Here is a 20,545-nt window from a genome sequence, read left to right as displayed (position 1 = left end):
GCTTTGATCGAAGAGACTCACCTCACCCTGGGGAAAGACCACCAGTGGGCCAAGAGCTGGGGATGCCACAGATACTTCTCTTCCTACTCTACATAGTCGAGAGGAGTTGCCATTCTCATACACAGAAGGCTCAACTTCCGTCTGCTGCATACAGCAAAAGACATCGAAGGGAGGGCAATCTTGGTGTGCGGCATCATAGCAGGCCAGAAAATGACTTTCATCAATTCATATGCGCCGAATGTGGATGGCCCTGACAATTTCGGGTGGGTGTTGTCCCAGCTCTCTACTCTTGACCCTGCTACAATTATTTGGGGCGGGGACATGAAAACGACTCTGGACCCTATAAGAGACAGATCAAAGGCCACACAGCAGCCGCCCTCTAAGGCTAGTCTTCAAATAAATTAAATTTGCAAAGCGTTTGATCTTCAATATTTTTGGAGAGTATCAAATGGGGAGCTGCGAGATTTCACCTTTCACTCTGCAGTCCACAACACTAGCTCCCGGATCGACTATTTCTTCATCTCAACAAATGGCCCTCTGTCATATGGGCGATGTTGTATTCATCCGAGAACGCTCTCAGACCACTCATCTCTTTTTCTTAACCTCAAGCCATCCAACCCCACGCCACCATTACAGCGGTGGCGCTTCAAAATGGGCGCGCTACGCGATGAAGTCTTCGCCGCTGAACTAAGGGAGGAGATGGACGTGTTTCTTGAGGCCAACTTGGGCTCGGTCCCCTCAGCATGCACAATCTGGGAGTCATTCAAGTGTTTCATTAGAGGAGTTTGCCACGCCAAAGAAAACGGTATCCTCAAGCTCATTAGGAGCGAGCTTAAAACCAGCGAAGACAAATTAAAGCTTCTTGAGACCCAGATCACAAACACGGCCGACCCAGAGTCAGCTGCAGCTCTGAAAATGGAACTGCAAAAATTCAACGCCGCGGCTGAGCGGGAGGTCAAATTCTTAAGTCGCACCAGCCAAGTCCGTCAATACGGCGAGGGCCAAAAACCAGGGGCCCTGCTGGCAAACCTAATCAGAGCCGACAACAAACAGTCCCAAATCGAGAGGATTCGAACCAAGCAAGGCGAGGTGGTCCACACCGACGAAAAGATTGCAGAGGTATTCTGCCAATTCTACCAAGATCTTTACCGTGCTAAACTCCCAAAAGACTCAAACGTCCCCCTGGAATATCTTGAAGACACAGGACTTTACTGGGTCGAACAACATCTGCGTGAACCTCTGAATGAGATGATTTCACAGGAGGAGATTAGAGCTGCCATAAAGACCCTACCCTTTGCCAAGGCACCAGGCCCCGACGGCCTAACGGGTGAATTCTATAAAGCCTTTGCGGACACCCTGGCCCCTCTCCTGGCAGCTGTGTACGAAGAAGCGTTAGAGGTGGGGTCTCCCCCTCACTCCTCCTGTGAAGCCAATGTCAACCTTTTGCATAAACCAGGCAAACCACCAGAAGAATGTGCTTCGTACCGCCCTATCTCCCTGCTCAACCTAGACAATAAAATAAATAAAATCGTCAAGGTTCTAGCCAAAAGGTTGATGCCCCTGATGCCTGCTCTTGTACTGGCGGACCAAGCCGGTTTTATACCAGGCCGCAATAAGACCTTCGGCATCCGGAGAATGTTTGGAGTCATCGAGGCACTAGACCACACAAATCAGGCAGTTGCGGTCCTCCTAGACGCCGAAAAAGCGTTTGACTAAGTGGAGTGGCCGTTCACGTTCATGGTCCTCACCAGGATGGGACTGGGTGCCCTTTTCATCAAGCTTGTCTCCTTCCTGTACACTAAGCCGCAAGCTAATATCATTGTAGGCACCGCAAAATCAGCTTCAATCAACCTGCAGAGAGGCACGAGACAAGGCTGCCCGCTATCAGCATTAATCTTCGCCCTGGTAATGGAGCCATTAGCCTCCAACCTCAGGGAACTCCGACATCAGAGGGGACTCATCATCGGCCCACACAGGCTCATCGTCTCGCTATACGCCGACGACGTGGCTCTGTTCATACGCAACCCTGAAGTTAACCTGAACCCGGTCATGAGGGAAGACATCAAATTCGGAGCGGCTCTGGATTAAAAATCAATCATTCTAAGTCCGTCGTCTTTCCACTGACTTGAGCCACAAAGCAGTTTGCAGACGAATTCAAACTCACATGGAAAACCGCTGGGGTTCGGTACCTGGGGATACAGCTATCGCTGGATCAGCACAAGGTGTTTCGTGATGACTACGAGGAAGTGGTCAAGTCCCTACAAGACAAGGTTTCACGCTGGAAGACGCTTCCACTAACGCTTTGGGGTAGGGCCTCCCTGGTCAAGATGGTGGTCCTGCCTAAATTACTGTACCTCTTCAACAATATTCCTCTGCTACTACCGCAATCCTTCCTGAAAAGGCTGAAAAGCCTGGTCCTCGAGTTGCTTTGGACGGGCAAACCAGCCAGAGTGGCGCATTCAATATTGACGCTTCCCGTGTCCAACGGGGGGCTAGCCCTCCCTGACATGGAGAAATACTTCTGGGCAGCTCAGGCTCAATATCTCAGCCTTTGGTATGCAACGCAAACAATCCGCCCCCATGTACAAGTGGAACGAGCCCTAGCAACGCCCAACTTTCTGACTGCAGTGGTCTTTGGCCAGATCCCCGTGCCCTGCCCCATGATGAATGTGATGCTCACGACGTACAAGGTCTGGAAGACTTTAGCCCAGAAGCTTGGGGTGCAAACAAGGTACTCTCCTCTCTTGCCAGTCAAGTTCATTCCCGGAATCCCCCTAACTTCAGAGCGTGTTTTTCACCAATGGGTTGATAAGCTTCATATACAAACTCTAGGGGACCTTTTTATAGAGGAGGGCTTCCTAACCCCAGATCAAGCAAAAATGAAAGGGGGCAGCACTGCACTAGACGCGTTCCTCTATTTCCGGACTCGTTACACCCTACAGTCCCTTTTACCAGACTTCCCGCGCCAACCACCTACCTGGCAACTGCTGCATGACGTGATTCAGGCAGAGGGTGACGGCAGATTGGTATCGCAAATATACAAAGCATTAATCTCTGGCACGACCCCCGCCAACACAGGCGCAAAAACCAGATGGGAAAGAGCACTAAAGACAGCGATTTCAGATGAGGATTGGGGCTACATCCTGAAGCAGACTCAGAAAATCGCACTTAATTCACGTCTTAAACTTATCCACTTCAGCTTCCTCCACCAAACCTGCCATACACCTGAAAAAGTCAACAAACATCACCCTGACATGCGGGCTGAGTGCAGGAGGTGCGGAATCCTATCCGCGAACTTTGTCCATCTGTCCTGGGAATGTCCTGAAATAGCCCTCTTCTGGAACCGTGTGCTGGACAGAACAACGGCGATCATAGGAGAAGCAATACACCCGAGGCACACAGCAGCGCTGCTGGGTATGACACGGCTGATATCCGCTCCATCAAGGAAGTTGACTGGCGTTCTACTGACACTGGCTCGTAGGAGAGTTGTCATGGCATGGGGCCGGGGTCCCCCTCCTTCTTATGCAGCTTGGCGTAAAGACTTACTCTACTACCAGGATATTGAATCAGACTTTATAAAACTTCTACCCCTACACGCCCGCCCGCCGGACATTTGGGGCCCATTGATAATATTCTTGATGAGTGAATCAGAAGCCTCTGCAGCTAGTGCTTCGGAGACGGGCAGCAATTCCTGATGTAATCACAGCCCAGTCCGACTTTTTACCTCGGGTTAGGGTCCGGGGGGGTTGTGTTCCAGCGGTGGTACTGCTGTGGGGGGGGAGGAGGGGTAATGGAGGGGTTCAAGTCGACGGCGCAAAGTTAATGGCCACCCTAATGTGGGTGTGTATTTGTATGGTGTGTTAAATACCAAAAATAAAGGTTTTAAAAAAAATAATTAATCAATAATGATATATGTCATCTGCTGGCCATGTAACAAAATCTATATTGGGAAGACTGAAAGAAAAATAACATTAAGGATCAATGAACACAAAAGCTGCCTGAAAAGCTGGACCCTCAATGCACTAATACATCATCCAGATGAACTAGGATGGTCAGTTCTTTTCAAATTAAACACAGGTATGGGCATTAACTGTGACTAGAGGACGCTACTGAAAAAGAACAGCAGTTAATGTATCTGACTAAAAGCTTTGAAGAAGGCCTCAATGAAAAGATGGATTGGCTGGTTCGAGAAACGTAAACTTTCCAAACAAACTCCCTCAGCAGAAATAATCCTTGAATGATTAGTAATACATCCTTGCCAAAAGGAGCACAACGTGAGAATGAGAAAAATGTGCAAATTTAACGTTGGTAACCTACATAGATCCATCTCAACTACGTGTGTCTTCACTATAGAGCATGGCACAAGAATATGAGCTGATTAGCTCATGGTCACATTCAAACCCGTGATGATCCCTTACTTTTTCCTCTGTTGAGGCAGCATGTATTTTGGAAACACATACAGTTTGCAGGTGCTGCCGATAGTAACCAGAATCAACCTTGACAGACAGAGAACCCGTACCTAGAATACAAAAGTGTTTGGAATGACAATAAAAGAGGACTACATTTTGGCAACACTGTACCGGAAATGAGTCACCCTGCTACACTCCTCAACAATAGAAAAGGGATTTAAGCCCTTAATCAATGGAAGCGGCTACCAACTTAAAAGTCTAAAGGAACGCCGGCATTCGGCATTTCACTGCAATGATGCAGCATTAGGGGCAACCACGACTCCTAACGGTAAGCACACAGAGATATGCCTGCTGTAAGATTTAAAACGCTTCCCCCCTTTACTAAACGGCTTTCCATAATTCTTTTTAAGCAAACGGGCAAAGAGGTTTCCTAAGCTTGACCTATTCATCAGTTAATGAAAGCAAATAGGAGCTTCTTGAGCCCTCCTGCCAGTACAGCCCTTGACGATGAATGACGGGCACAGAAAAGTACGCTTACACCTAATCTCTTTCACGTAGGAATATTTTTCTTAGTCCTCCCAAACTCGCTTTAGAGTACATCGCGAGCTTAACAGATTGGAAGCACAATACAGAGACATAATGAATGTGTGCACTCTGACTTTTTAGAAACCCAAAACCACCAAAAGATGACAGTGAAGACGCATCAATGCTTTGTCTCGAACCACTAATCCAACAAACCTCAAAAGTTACGGCAGCGAAACCCAATAATGGGGGTAATTCCACCTGACATATGCAAAGGTCTGCAGACTGTTCCGTAGGTTTATATAATGTCAACATCAGATAGAGAGTTGATGTATGTGACAAACATCCAAGGGCTTTAAGGCTTTTGGAAGTTAATCACCCGAGTTGACAAAGCGACTTCCCAACTTTTAATGAATCTCCTATCTAGAGACCAGTAGCCAATAATTAATACTAGACCACAATTGAGCATTGTTGCGTCTATGTAATTGTTATCTATGACTAAAACCCTGTGTTTTCTGCCCCACTACCTTAAAGTAAAGATCTGACTGCTCAAGTACAAGCTCAAGTACAAGGCAGTTGCAACCAGCTTCAAAGAGTGTAACAGAATGACCTTCTGTAATGCGTTTCTGCTGAGAAAATCAGTGCAAATCTGATGCATTAGCACAGTTTACGTTTATTTGCATGGGTTCTATAGACTATTGCTCCAGAACATATGGCAAACTGACACCAATATTCATTGTGTTTCAGGTGAGGACACGGTTTCCCGCCCAAGTGAGGACCACAAAACTGGGTACATTTCCAAGAGTGTATCACCACTAATAGTAAGTGTGATAGTTTGTCCCCAAAAAACCTGTGATTGTGTTTTTACACAAAACAGGGCATTTTGTACCAACAAGTCAGTGGGCCTCATTACGAGTTGGGCACAAAGGGATATCGGGCACCAGTAAGTACACCGGTAATCCCTTTGCACCCTATTCCGAGTTCCCTTAGCAGCTCCCTTCCTTAATGCCTGGTTTTAACAGGCGTTACGGACGGGACCCGTTAAGGGACTTTAGAGCTATTAACAGTACCATAATTTGCGGTACCGTTATTAGCACCTTCCCTCTTCCCATTGAGCCCTACGGGGGCTCAAATGGGAATTGGGAATTGCTTTTTCAATGGGGACTTAACGGTCCCGCAAAGGTCGGAATAGACCGGTAAGTCCCCATTGAATGAGGGTGGACTTGGTACCGGTATTGGAGGTAGTGATGGCGCTAATAGCGCCATGATTACCTCCAAACTCGGAATAAGGCCCAGTCTATCCCTGAAGAGTTTCCCACAATATTTTAATTACATGTGAATGAAAGAAACATGTTGGGATGTATGAGTATGGTCAACAAGAATGTAAGATTGAGTATGAGTTTCAATAGGATGCTTGATGTGAGTCTTATTTAAAAAAGAAAAAAAAAACTTTTTGCAAAGCACTTGACACTTTATTAACATTAGTGTTACAACAAATATCTGTTGTATAAATCTGTCTTTCTGTACTGTTGTGTGCATTGCACAAACAAAACCTTTTTTATCATTTGTATAAAAATAAAATATGTACTTTTGAAACTAAAACCCTAGGAGCTTGATTAGTTATTCTTCACATTAGTCTACCTAAGTTAAACGCTGATTAAGAGCAGATTTTCACTTGATAGGGACCGGTAACCCCCTGAAACATTGCTCTACCCATAAGCATAAGGGTTGTTAATTAAAGGTATAGAAACCTAACCGAGGGGTTGCTTGGAGAGGTAGGTTCTCCTCCCTCACACCTCTCACAGTATTTCATAGCATTGTGTTGAAATCTACTCCAAGTCTCCAGTTTAATCCCCCAAGCACCATCCACTCGCAAATCCTATTTTACCTTTACATGGAGCTTATGGAAGCCATCTTTAAAGATCCCAATATAGCCATCCATTAATACGTGGATGATAGCTGTACATGAGAGAAAATAGCACTCAGGACATTACTTGTCTCCTTGACTGCCCAAGAATAAATGAATGATATGTGCCTGGAAGAATTTGATCACAACTCTCAGACTAAGCAAAATCCTTAGGCTTTAACATTGACAGAAGCCTGACCTTCCAGAAACAAAGACATAGTGCCTCATTCCGAGGTTGGAGGTAGCCATGGTGCTATTAGTGCCATGGCTACCTATTACTGCATACAGGGTCCGGGTTGCCTGTATGGGGAATTACCTGACCATTCCAACCTTGGAGGACCCGATATTTCCCCATTCAGGGAACCCATCCTCATTCTCCTTCGAGCCCCCATAGGGATCAATGGGAATGGGGATCATGCTAACAACGGGCGCGTTAATAACGGGCCCGTTGTTAGCATGCTGGTCCTTTAGCGGCTCCCACTAAGGGCACCTGGTAAAACCAGCCGCCCTTAGGGGCACTCACTAAAGGACCGCATAATGTGGCGGTAAGGGATTAACGGCACCAGCACCCTTACTGGCACCGCTAACGTCATACCGCCCACCTCGTAATGAGGCCCATAGTCAAGAATGCACAAAAAGACTGGTCCAGAATTTCTATCCTTCTCAAAATAAAACCCTTAATACAGCCAAAGGACTTCTGGACCATAGTGCAGCACCTTGTGGTCTCCCACATCGATGGGTTCACTTAAAAACAGTATACTAAACTGCAGCATATCTTAAAATGGGTGTATGGAAATTTGACTGAATCACCCCTGTTCTACGCAAACTACATTGGGGGTCATTCCGAGTTTGGAGGTGCTGCCTCCAAACTCGGGTCCGGGTCCGGGTAGTCGGAATGGGGACTTACCAGGACATTCCGACCTATGCAGACTCGGTAAATCCCCATTTTGAAAACCATACCCCATTCCCATTTGAGCCCCCACAGGGCTCATTGGGAATGGGGAAGGAGCTAATAACGGGCCCGCAAATTGCGGGCCCGTTATTAGCTCCATGGTCCTTTAAGAGGTCCCACTAAAGGCGGCTGGTAAAACCACCCGGCCCTAGTGGGACCCGCTAAGGGACCTCGGAATGCAGCTTTGGGGGTTAACGGCACCGGCATCCTTACCGGTGCCATTAACCCCCTACTGCCATATTGTCTCCCTCTCAAGCCGATGATACTGTTCAAATCTGCATTCACCACCTATAAAGCATTCACGACTAGCACAACCGTGTACCTCTCAGCTTAGCTTCACATGTCTGGTGGCATATGCTCGCCGTGCAGTAAATCAATCAACCGGTTTGAATCACAACTCTTTTGAAAAAGAGGACCCACAAACAATCCTTCTCTTGTCAGGCACACACCATCAATCTCGTTGTCGACTGGGAATGACCACTCAATTCTCGCAATTTCACAAATCTCTCAAAATATGTTTTTTTCAACAACACCTGACCAAGGACTAATTTCAAATGGACCCACATAATGGCTCTCAGACCTCAACTCACAGTACTGTGGTACTGTTAAAAGATGCCAGTCCAAAGGCTTGCTGCCCCCACTCAGTATAGTGCTCCGATGTTCTCGAACTAGGTGCGCGCTTAAAACAATAAAACAAAACATAACATAAAATAGCACATCGTGTGCTATTATCAGCAATGTACCTGCACCAGATAGCTGTTGCTATAAAATCAAACATTTCGTCAGAAGCAAGTAGGTCTACAAATCAGTTTCTTCAGAAGGGAGTTTTTTTAAAACCTAGACAGCCACCCCCTAATGCTTACCATAAATTGTTAGTCAGGAGAGGTGATTTAGTAACTAAATCCAAGACCGTGGAACCAACACTTTCATTCTTGTAACCTGGCTTTGCTAGCTGACGATACAGTGATCCTGGACAAATAATTTTATATCACTGACAGTACTGTGCTGTCTTCTGTTTAAAGGTCTCCCTTCTCAGCTGCTGCTGCTCTTTAGCCCATTGCATGATCTTTCTTTTGGTATAGGTTATTTTAGTGGAATTGGTTCTAAACAGAAGAAACCAGACCAGCCATGGCAGGCCTATGGCGAACATATTTTAAATCCTGCTCATTTTGTCACAAACCCAATTCGCTTTTTGTGCAATTCAAAGGCCTATCTGCATGTTTATGAATACACATTTCAAATTACTGTGTTTTGGCAATATTTAAAGCCTTAAAATACAAAATTGACACCTAGATAAAATATGTTAAGATCACACCAACTGCAATACTGGTATTTATTCACATGCCTTGGTGATGACGACATTGAAGCTAGACTCATTTCCATTTTGCATAATAAGTTTCTAAAACATTTTGTTTTTAAAAATGGCCGTTTTGGGTCATGCTATGTGCAGGCTTTCCAAGTTAGTGCTACAAAATGATTATTTAATTCATAGTAAGAACTGGAAAAGAAAGTGGTAACACAACATTTGCAGAGTGGGCACACATCCTAGTGTAACCTCTTAACCAATGTGTCATCTGATTTAATCTGGTATTACATAACCTGGAAAAACGTGCAGTCGCTAAACCTTTAAAAATGGTCATCCTTTAGAGTGATTTCATTCTCAGGGCATGGTATTAAAAAAACCTCAGTGATGGTTTCACTGGCTATAATGTTGCTTCCTTTATAATCATAGCTATCATCAATATATTGCACACCACAGTCATGTGTTTCTTTGCTCACTAATGGAAACACTAATTGAAAACCATGTGCCTCTTGCACTCTGGATATGGGCAGCCTCCTGGTAGCTTCTCATATTCATCCTATATCTATGCCATGGTATGTGTCGCTTTCTCATTGTTTCCAATTGCATCCTGTATCCATGCCTGGGCACCATTGCATTCTGGATAGTCAGCTAATCTGAGTCGTCCGTCTATTGTGGATAATATGCACCTTTTGTATACGATCTGTGTCGCGCATTTATACTAGGCCGGTGTACGTCCTGGTGTCAGCTATTCAGAAAAGGTGTCCAGGACTATGCTAGTACCCTAATGGTGGAATGCTAATGTTGCCCTGAAGTGCTACTTGTTTATCATTCTGATTACAGAAAGGAATGAAGAGCATCATGTGACTGGAAGGGAGCACCCATGTTTATTTTGATCGTTGTGAGGCAGGATTTCAAGCTATGAGTGGATGATCGGGATGAGGGAGGCTCGACAATATATTCATATCCCTTCATTCATTTAGTTCGGTGGGGCGGTGGATCCAAAGGTACCCATGCCGGGGCCACAAACGTCCTTAAAATGGCCACAATCTGGAAGGTCCTCACAATAAGATCTGGAATGCCATCCTTCAGACTTTCAACATGGTGGCAACAGCATCTTGCAGAGCATCCCACATCCAGAAGCACTGGCAGAAGCGGTGGTCAGTCAAAATGTCGGAAAAAAAGTCGAATGACAAAAATGTCAACAAAAAAAATATGAAAAAAAAAAGTCGAATGTATTCTTTTTTTATTTATATGTATTTTTTGGGTTCGGTAAGTAAAAAAAGGGGTGAAATAAAAAAATAGGAAAAAAGGGTGATTGGGGGAACCCCCCATTTCGAAAAAAAAACGTATTTAAAAAGAAATTCAATTTTTTTTTTCGACATTTTTATTTCGACATTTTGACTTTCGACATTTTTGTTTTCGACCACATGACTATAAACTGGCAGAAGCTACGTGGGTGGGTCCGGTGTCTGATCTCAATCCAACGAAGGGAGAGCCTGGCCATGGGTTGTGCTCACCACCACCACCATCTCTGGAGCTGCTGCCATAGGAGAGGCAGCTGCTGTTTCATAATTAATGCTCTTTCCCCAATGCAGTATAGCTACATTTGGCACATTCTTTTGTAAAGCTCTGAAAACAACATCAAACTTTGCTGTCATAGCTGAGAATATGTTTATTTCCAGAAATAAGTTCCCCCAAGACATGTACCAGCAGCCGCTCCTGACCTGGCTGGGACCATACTTGCACACATACGACTTGCACATCTGCAGATGATGCCTCCGTTCTTGCGAAGAGGTCATTTGCCACACCCATCCGCATTCTAATGTTACCAAATGTTCATAGGGATCACATAATCTAGTCTGCTGCATTATTAGCAAGCAAATGTATGCAAACTGCCAAAAACAGCTACATATGTTCCCCAGTGGTATGGAATCATCCACTCAAAGTTGTATTGCAGAAGCCATGGACATATGAATCCCACTGCCTGAATCCCAAATCCAACCATTGACCCACTGTTGCATCCAAACATCCATTCAACTTCCCACTGACCACTTTCTTCTAATCATCATGGGTCCACATGCCCTGCTCATTCTCTCTTTACTCTTGGTATATTTCTTGTGAGGGCCTGTGACCTCAAGCATGCTCCATCCCACCTCTTACCCTATACCTATCAACCATCCTTCATGCAAATGTATCCCTGGCCACTACTAGCCCTTGCACAAATTTTCCGACAACCTCAACTACCATGCCTGCCACACATATCTAATCCCTTCCCTTCTCACTCAACTGTGGTCCTTCACTTTTACTCCTAGCCTAAGAGCACAAGAAGACGTGACTCATTGTTCATAATTCCTCTACACCTCCCACTCCTCATTCTAGCCACATACTACTGCCCTTAGACTCTCCTACATGTTTCAGCCTCCCCTTCCGTTACATGTTCTGGTAACCCATAGTGTAGTAGCATCAACCACTTAACCCTGCAAAGTCTGACATATATGTCAGTCTCCTCATGTTCCTACTCCCTACTCTCTCCAGTGAACTACCCTTTCAGCTTCATTTGGCCCCAGTGGACATGTCATCCCCAAAAGAAATATCAGCTCTGCATATCACAGGAATCTCACTCTTTTATGTCTGACAAATGAACCATCAATTTTAAATCCTCCGAACAGCTTCCCCTGCTGCATTGACTCCTGTCATGAAGGCCACTCATGTCCCACTGCAATCAACCTTTAGAAGCAATATCTACACATAAGGCATCCCCACTCATGACTCCTGGTGATTGCTGAACACCCTTCCACTCCCTTCCACTCCTTGATACTCCTCCGATTTGTCATTTCTTCAGTGTTGGTCACCATCCCTCTCTCCTCTCCCTGCCCCCTCCCCTGCCTTTAAGGACACTGCACTCAATCAGAGGCCTATTACCTCTCTGAGGGCACCTTCACACGGACATGTAAATATATTCACTCCTCACAGCCATCCTCAAAGTGTACTTAGCCAGTCTCTAGTACCCCAAGAAGTGGGCCAGTGGAGTTGGGTCAGTTCAAAGTACGTTATACAATGTTTGGTGGTTTAACAGTGCAGACCCAGACTCCAAACTGCACTGGGTTGTGAATTGAACAGTTTGGAGCGGTGCATGCCATGTTGGGTCAAGCAGTGATCTGGCTTCTAGTCTGTTTGGAGTGGGCACACAGTGTGTTTTGAGTGCATTGATTGTTCTAGCCATACAGTTGGGATGGCTCAACATGGTGGGAGCAGAGTCAAGTTGGTTCAAGAGGTTTGTACCGCTAGTTTGGGTTTGTTTTAAAAAATAAATCATTGTCAGATGTGAAATCTTCAGAAAAATAAGTGGGTGCAGCACTGTCAAAAACATTCAAATTCATGGTGTTCTGTCGCCCCCCCAAATTGCCCACATTATTATCATAGTGCTGGTTCTGAACAAACTGATTCCTGTTAGGTCCTGGCATGCTATTACAGTGTGCTCTTGATCTTCTACTGAGCGTACCATTTGATCTCTGAAAGAGGGTCAGACATTGTGCCCTCCAGTGTCCTTTTTGTCTACAACAGGCACATTGGTTTATATTCACAGGCCCTATTAGTGGTACAAAATGTCCTCTCAAATGTGTATTCCCTCCTCGTGGACCTCTTGCAATCTGCTGCAAAAGCATCCTCATTTTTAAATCTACCTTTTTCTTTTCAATTTTCTCTTTCTCATTGTTAAATCTGTTGCCATAGTACTGAGCCATATGGAGAACTTAAGACTGAGACCTAGTCTGCCATGCAATTTCAGAGTCATTGATCTGAGACTGAATGTCCGGCAATAACCCTTGTACAAACTTGTCAACAATCTTTTTCTTGGTTCCGTACTCAAATCCTGGCCACTGAAAACACAAAATACTTGATCAAACCTGGTAAAATATTCTGTGGCACCCTCCATCTTCCCTTGCATGCATGCTGTAAGCTTGTCCCAAATTATTCTCTTTTCAGGCACTAAAGTCTCACGTTTAGTCACAATGTGGTTCAGTAACATTAATATGCCCTGTGGAGGCATCTCACCAGCATTTCTAGACCTGTCAGCTAATTCCAGTGCAGCCCAAGTATCGCCCATAGCTGGCTGATCGGCTATGGTCCTAATCTGATTGCATAAATCTGCTGATAAAATCACAGGGAATCATACATCGATGTCACCTAGAGTGAAAACGGACACATTTAAAACAGACTATTTCTTTGTAAATGCCAGTGAGATTCTTCCTAAATTAAGGGATATATTGTTAAAGAGTGTTAACTTTCCTGTCGTGAGAATGGAACATGAACAAACTGTGAGATATAGTGTGCAGGAATAGTCGAGACAACTGTACCATCGACAGCAAGTACCTCCACTTTGGGTACAAGTGCCGGGGGATCCTCTCTCATTGGCAGCTCTGTAGTGGAAAACTCTGATGGCTTATTTAGGATCGGTGCCAGATCAAGAGACAATGATGTCAGCGTGGTGTCAGCAGAAAATGTGCATTTATAAATTACCATAATATCAGCAGGACAACACCATTTCTTCTTCAAACAATCGTCCTGTAAATATTCAACCATTACCTGTAAAACCTTCCTTTGCATGGCTAGATAATTCTGGCTAAAAGTGTCATGAATATCAATAGGTGAAATGGAGGCATGTGAGATCCATCTAAGAGTGTCTCTCATGAACATGCACAGTTCTTCACTAACTTGTTTTGATTCAGGCACAAATCTCTTTTGTACATATGATGCTGGTTGTGTATCTTTATCTGAATAATTTTGGTGCAAGCGGTCTAAGTCTCATCTAAAAAAAACAATGTTGACATGTGTTTGTGCACTTTTAGTGAAGTGTCTCTAGTACAAGACAAGTAATTCAAATCCTGCAATTCTTGTGGAGTCAGGCAGATCGCCCCAAATCTCAACTAGGTATAATCACATTTGCTCCAGCAATACTTTTGCTCAGGAATACCCCCATGATCTGCTAGAGAACCCGAAGTGGTGGTTTCATTGCCATTTTCTATATATGTTTCAGCCCAATTCCCCAACTATTTCTTTTGTGGGGAAGGTACTGCACTGCGAGTCACAGTTCTCTGATCACTTGTGATGTCTGCAAGTGCTAAAACTGGAGTGGCAGAAGTAGTTGGTAGCGATAGTAGGAGTAAATCATGTGCACTAAGTGACAGAGGAAATGTTGCCGGGAGTGTGGCTGCTACTGATAATGGTGGCTGTGCTTGTGTTGGCGAAGGCACATATAGAGGCAGTGCAGTAGGATCTGTTCTTCTTTTGTTCAATAATTTATTTATGAATTCATCAGAGCCATGCAATTCTTATGAAGGGTATATTTTCTGCGCTTCTAATTGGAAACCCCAATCCATGCTCCTAACTTCTTCTTCTTGTTTTTGTTGGTCATGCGCTAAAGCTTTTCAAGCTTGGGTAATGTGTCTACGTGCATATTTCTCTCTACTTTTGAGGCATTGGGTGGCTTCTTTCCATCAATCCCTAACAGCGTCAAAGGCAGCAGGCATTGCTGTCTTTGGCAGAAACACAGACTCTAGATACTGTATTGTAGCAAGTTGAAAACTCTGCAACTCTGGCCACTGAAGTACAACCTCATATCTGGCCTGGTGATGCCAATTACTGCTAAATACGATGGTTCCTAAACCATACATGTCATTGGCCGGCAAACCTTAGATCACTATGTTCTAAACCCTTCAGTTGTCTTCCCCTGCAACTAAACGTTGTCCAACAGGATGACAACTTACTGCAACCAGGCATTCTTATAGAAAAAACTGTGATTTACCTGGCCAATAAACAGTGCACAGTGTATTACGAGTTCCAAATCAGATATCAAGTGCTTTCAGTTTGAAACAAGCTCTCCTGATTCAAGTTCAAATGCAAATTCCCCCATCAAAACGATCAAACCCCCCATCACGGTTGGTGGTGTTTCCAAAAATGAAACTCGTTGTTGCATTCAGGTCAGTGTTCTTGAGGCAAAGCAAGTGTGAGCGGAGAACGCAAACAGCAGTCTGCGGGGAAGCACTTCTCTTAAGTGCAGGGCTCCCCAATACTCACTTGTCTTGGTCCGTTTCACTTCGTCCTTGCAAATCACGATGGGTCGTCATCGGAAAATGCCACAATTTGGGCGTCATCTGTTACTCTCAAAGATGGGCTACTGCAAAGGAATGAAGACATACCAGTCACCACACATAAATATAACAGTTTTTATTGTCGCTTATGCGGTCCCACATTCAACCATGCCTGTACACAGTCACAGACAGTCATAGGGAAGAGGAACACAAGTATGGGGGAGCAGACATGTTTTATACACAAACAGAAATACTTCAAATCGGTTCCAGCTCCTTTCTGTCAATAGTTCATGACCTGAGAGATGTAGGCATTTTGCTATGGCAACATGTGTTACAACGATCTGTGTCATTCCTCAGATGATTTACTGTCTGGGAATAGAGCAGAGTAGAGTGTGGGTGTTCATCATACCCTAGCACAAGGTAGCATTCCTTGCGGCTTATTATCTTCATGTTGTTTCTAGTTAAAAGGTCAGTCTACATTTTGACTCAGTAGTTTTGGTTTTCAGAAATACAGTGCATGAGTTGTGCTTCTTTTAATGGTCTATTTGCACAATTAGCCGTGGAGAATCAGGAGAGAGGAAGACAGGAACGCATGTAAACAAACAAATTATCGACATTGATGCCTGCTCTTCAAGGCCCTAAGTTAAAGACGTTAGAATGAAAACCAGAAGAAATGAGCAAAACATGTTCAGCTGCGATGATCAGGACGTCTCGACACCGTGCAGATTCTGTGTAGCAGGATACAGGGACGAGGGTGTCCCAAATGCAGCAGATGTGCACAGGTTGTTACCGCAGCAGGGCAACATGGCAACCGCGTTAACTCTAGGGCGGGCGCACTCATCTCACTTCAGACCTGGGAATGCCAAGTATACGAATTTCGGTGTGAGGGTGCCGTGGATGCAGAGCAAGCAGTAGACCAAGTTTCGAGGGCTTCCCCGAAACGGCGGCAGTGACACAGCAAAGCGTCCTGCGTAAGCTGGTCAGCCCACTCCTTGGCCCAGGGACACTTCCGAAGAGGCTTACTTGCAGGGTTTGATGAAGGTGCCGGGAATAGTTGATCCCACGATTATAAAGGGTCGAAGCGCCTTTGCAGACCTTCTAGGACGATCAGATGCAGAGGGGTCTCACAGGACGACAGCGGTTCAGGGTGCCAAACATTCAGCGGGTCACCAGCGGTTCCTCGACTCAGCTTCTTGTTGCAGGATACTTGGCTCCTTATCCCTTGTTCGGTGTGAACTCAGGAGATCGACATGGTAGTGGTGTTTTCAGCCTCCTCTTATCCAAAGTTCCCTTTGCGTCAAAATGGAGAGGACCCAATGGGAGATCTGCTCACAAACAATCACACCATACGTGGACCTATCACGGACCATGGTGGTCCCAGGCATTCAGGACACTCCAGACTATCTGGCACCCAGGATGTATATTGGGAACAGACATCCCAGCCCACATCCTGGAGGCACACACAAGGCATGCAGAAGCCCGCGAAAGCTTTGAGGTTTTCCGGGAAAGTGCATGACCAAATAAGGAGGGACCCGAGTCGGCTCGGCCTGGGGAAGGTGAAGGGGCAAGACGGTCAGCGGACAGGACAAAGAACGTCATGGCATGGCCATTTTGGAGCCAGGCCACTCATTTGTGGCAAACACGGTAAGTACGGATAACATGGCGAAAAAGGGTTCAAAACACAAGAAAAATGATAGCTGCCACCAGTCCTGTCCATGACACACTTGCACAGTTCATAATAAGTCCAGCAAGAGTTTCTAGGGCCTTTGGAATGACTAGAGACCCAAGAGTGCGGTAAAGTAAGTTACAGTGCACTCTTGTTTCATGTTGCACAAAAGCTGCAACATGAGGAAAGGACTAAGGGAAACGAAGTCTCCCAGTACTGACTGTCTTAAGGGCATGTCAGTTTCCCCATAAGAATCGAGCGAAAGCCCAGAGGAGTGCAGCGGAAGGCTGCGCTTCTCTGGCAAAGTCTAGATCAGGGTATAATACAGCAGCCAAAAGTTTGGGGGTTGCCACATGGAGGGAAAATTACACAAAATATTAAATCTTTCCTAACATCAATTTGCTGATGCTAGATGGATACTGGAAACATACTGAGGATATGGCAGTAGATGGTAGTGGCTAGATTTTGCATTTTTTAAGGAAGGTTTAATGTAGGCTGTCTTTCGTGTTCTGGTTCAGTGTTTTTTTAAAATTATTATTGAGCACATATTTGGCACTATTGCACTATACAGCAAACACAATCACATTTTGTTAAAACACATGAATGAATACAAATAAAAACAACATCCATATCAATATTTACTAAAGGAAATGGCATATCAAACACATGGGGGCACTTTACTTAATGAATGCACACTACAGTAATTATTTGACCATACTTCTTCAGTATCCATTCAATATCAATGTAAACCAAGGTCCAACATTAAGGAGTACTAATCTTCTCTCCATAACAAGTAAGATCACCAAGGGGTCTCCACCAAAGATGGTGCTCCAGAATTGGTCAGACTGGATGCCTTCCTCAATAGTTGCAAATTGCATGTCACCCTTCAAATATTTAGGATGCAACACTGGGCATTATGTCAGTAAGTGACGACGCGTTTCAATGTCCAGCTGACCTAGTCTGCATGATCTTTCTTCAAATCCAATACAACTCCAAGCCCCTAGATATTCATAGGTGGGTAGAATATTAAACTGGACATAAAGGGGGGAATAATTTCATCAAGTAGTAAAAGGGGATTTGTCCCATACATCCATGGTCACAGTATTCTGCATACCATTATTTTTTTACTTTGGAGGGTGTTCAGACGTGCACAACGGTACCAATCCATTGTTTTATTTTTCAAAGGGGCATGCATTTTGTGAGGTTAAGACCATAAACAAGTAGGTGAATAATTGTAGAAGTCAAAGACAAACAGATTTGGTGCACCCCCAGCAAGGTGCAATGCCATTAAGCCCAACAGAGTGTTCCCAGTGGTGCCAGACATAAGGAGTTTAAGGTACAATTTTGTACGCAGAAGAAACCATAAGGATTTGAGAGATTGTAACCCAAGCTCAAGTCGTAATGCCGCCATAAGGACAGCATTAGGCACATATAACATTGAGCGCAACAGTTTACCCTCTACAGCCTCCAGCCCTGTTAGGGTGAGCGATAGCCATTGCCTCAAGGCCATAAAGTATACCGGGTATTATGCCTTTACTATTAATGGTGATAAGCCCATCAATGATGAAACCGACCCTGCTGGCAATACATTTTTTGATAACATTCCACGTCCTCATGGCACGTCACATAAGATACTCACCATAAAATTGGCAAGACAGGTGAGATTAAATTGGATAGCCAAGGTATTCATTGCTATCTGCAGTATCCAGTGTTTCATTTGACAGCTTCCTAGAAAAATAAGGTTTACTCCCTGACTTCTCCCCCAATATCAGGATCTTTGACTTAGCTGTGTTGATTTTCATATTATTAGCAATGGCAAAGTCATTAAGGGTATTCATCAAATGTTGAAGCCCAATGCAGTTATGTCAAGGAGCACCATATTGTGTCCATGTGCAAGGCATGTGCAAGGCTCTCTGCCAAGACTAGGCAGGTTAATGCAGCATCTGCGTAGTGTCTCACCCATATCAGAGACATAGATGTTATATAGCATGGTTGCTAACATGCACCCCTGTTTAGGACTTTGATTTGGCTGGATATGGTGGGTGATATCAGAAGCCTGACTTCCCTAACCGTGACTGTCGTCTCTGAGTGGAACAACTTGAGAAGATGTAGCAATAAATGGTCCAAATCCCTCCTTCCAACTTTCTCTGTAGGATAAGCCTGGAGATGCAGTTGAAAGCTTTGGAATAATTGCAGTCAGGGCATTGGTATTTCCTCTGCTATGCACTGTAGGGCACTTAATCCTGTTTGGTTTTCCTTCAGTTGATATTTCTCCTCCACCCATCATTTCAGTATTGTTACTAGGAGGGAGGAGAAAATGTTGCCAGCAGAGTCCAACATCGCCAACAAGCGATAATTTGAGGGATCCATCCTGTCTCCCTTCTTAAAACCAGGACCAGGATGGATTTGCTCCAACCATATGGAAGAGCCACTAACTAGAAAATGATATCAAACAGTATCTTCAGAAGGGCAGCCCCATAAGGAGGGTTGGCTTTAATCACAACATTGGAGATCATATCAGGGCCAGCTGCATGTGAGGCTTTTAATTTGGATATAACCTCCAAGATGTCTTCAACCCCAAAACCATCCATTGTCATACCAGATACTTGTAAATTAGAAATGCAAGATTTTTCAGAGGCTTGTACAAAATCAAGCCCCAAATTATATGCAAGCCAAATTGGTTCAGGAATGGGATTGCATTCAAGGGAAGTGAACCACACCAAGAACCGCCTATAACCAGCCCAGACTCTTTTACTATTGTTCCCCTGAAGAAGGGAGAACATGAGCTCCCAGTTGGCATTGCTTAGCAAGCTCTTGTGTTGCTTAATCCAATTTGTATACCTGGTTGAGAGCAAAGCCATTTTGATCTTCCTATCCTCACTGGCCAAGGGGTGGCAGGTTTTAACACCAGCAACAGCCTTGCAGTAGGCCTTCTTTATAATTGTTCTTTTATAATGTGATTAATGTGCTTAATACCAAGACCAATTTCTAAGTGTGAGACTGGGATTCGAACCTGTGTTGCTATTCATTGTCTTGCTTCCAAGACAAACGTGTTGTCCTTAAGCTATCCTCCTCTTTCTCAGATGACTAGCCAAGTCGAATACTCCCAAATTTGAGATTGATAAAGATTTAGCTTATTTGCAAACTCTGCCATGATTAATTATACACCCCACTGGTTGGAAGCCAAAAGGGCAGTCAGATCATAGTCTCTCTCACAAGTTAGCAGGCTGATCTTTTTAACATTTAGAGTGGACCAAATAATCCAATTACCCCAGATGTTCACTTCAAAGTTAATACATGAACTGGGGCACGCAAGTAGTTTAAGCAAGAGCTGGGACCAGATTAGTGGGACGTGATCACTGGCCATTGTGAAAGCAATGAGTAGAGTACTATACCATTCCCATCTGTAAACAAGCTCATTAGCCCATTAGTACCAACTGAGTAATCTTTTGTGACAGGTTCTTTTTAAATGTTGTGTCATTATTGCTTGTTTTGCTTTTTTATCTTGGTATTATTTATTTGATTTTGTTCTCACTATGGGTGTATGATGGGTGTACGTGTTTATGATTGTTGCACTCACATAATGTATTTTATTAAACATATTGCATGTTTCTTAGCATTATTCATATTATCAGCTGTTCCCAGCGTAACCTAAGCCATTCTAACATATCTTAAAGGTCAATATTGGTTGCTAATTC

Source organism: Ambystoma mexicanum, chromosome 3p (genome assembly GCF_040938575.1).
Source record: "Ambystoma mexicanum isolate Mex_15411 chromosome 3p, UKY_AmexF1_1, whole genome shotgun sequence".
In the NCBI taxonomy this organism is placed as follows: Eukaryota; Metazoa; Chordata; class Amphibia; order Caudata; family Ambystomatidae; genus Ambystoma; species Ambystoma mexicanum.
Note: the sequence above shows the minus strand (reverse complement) of the source record.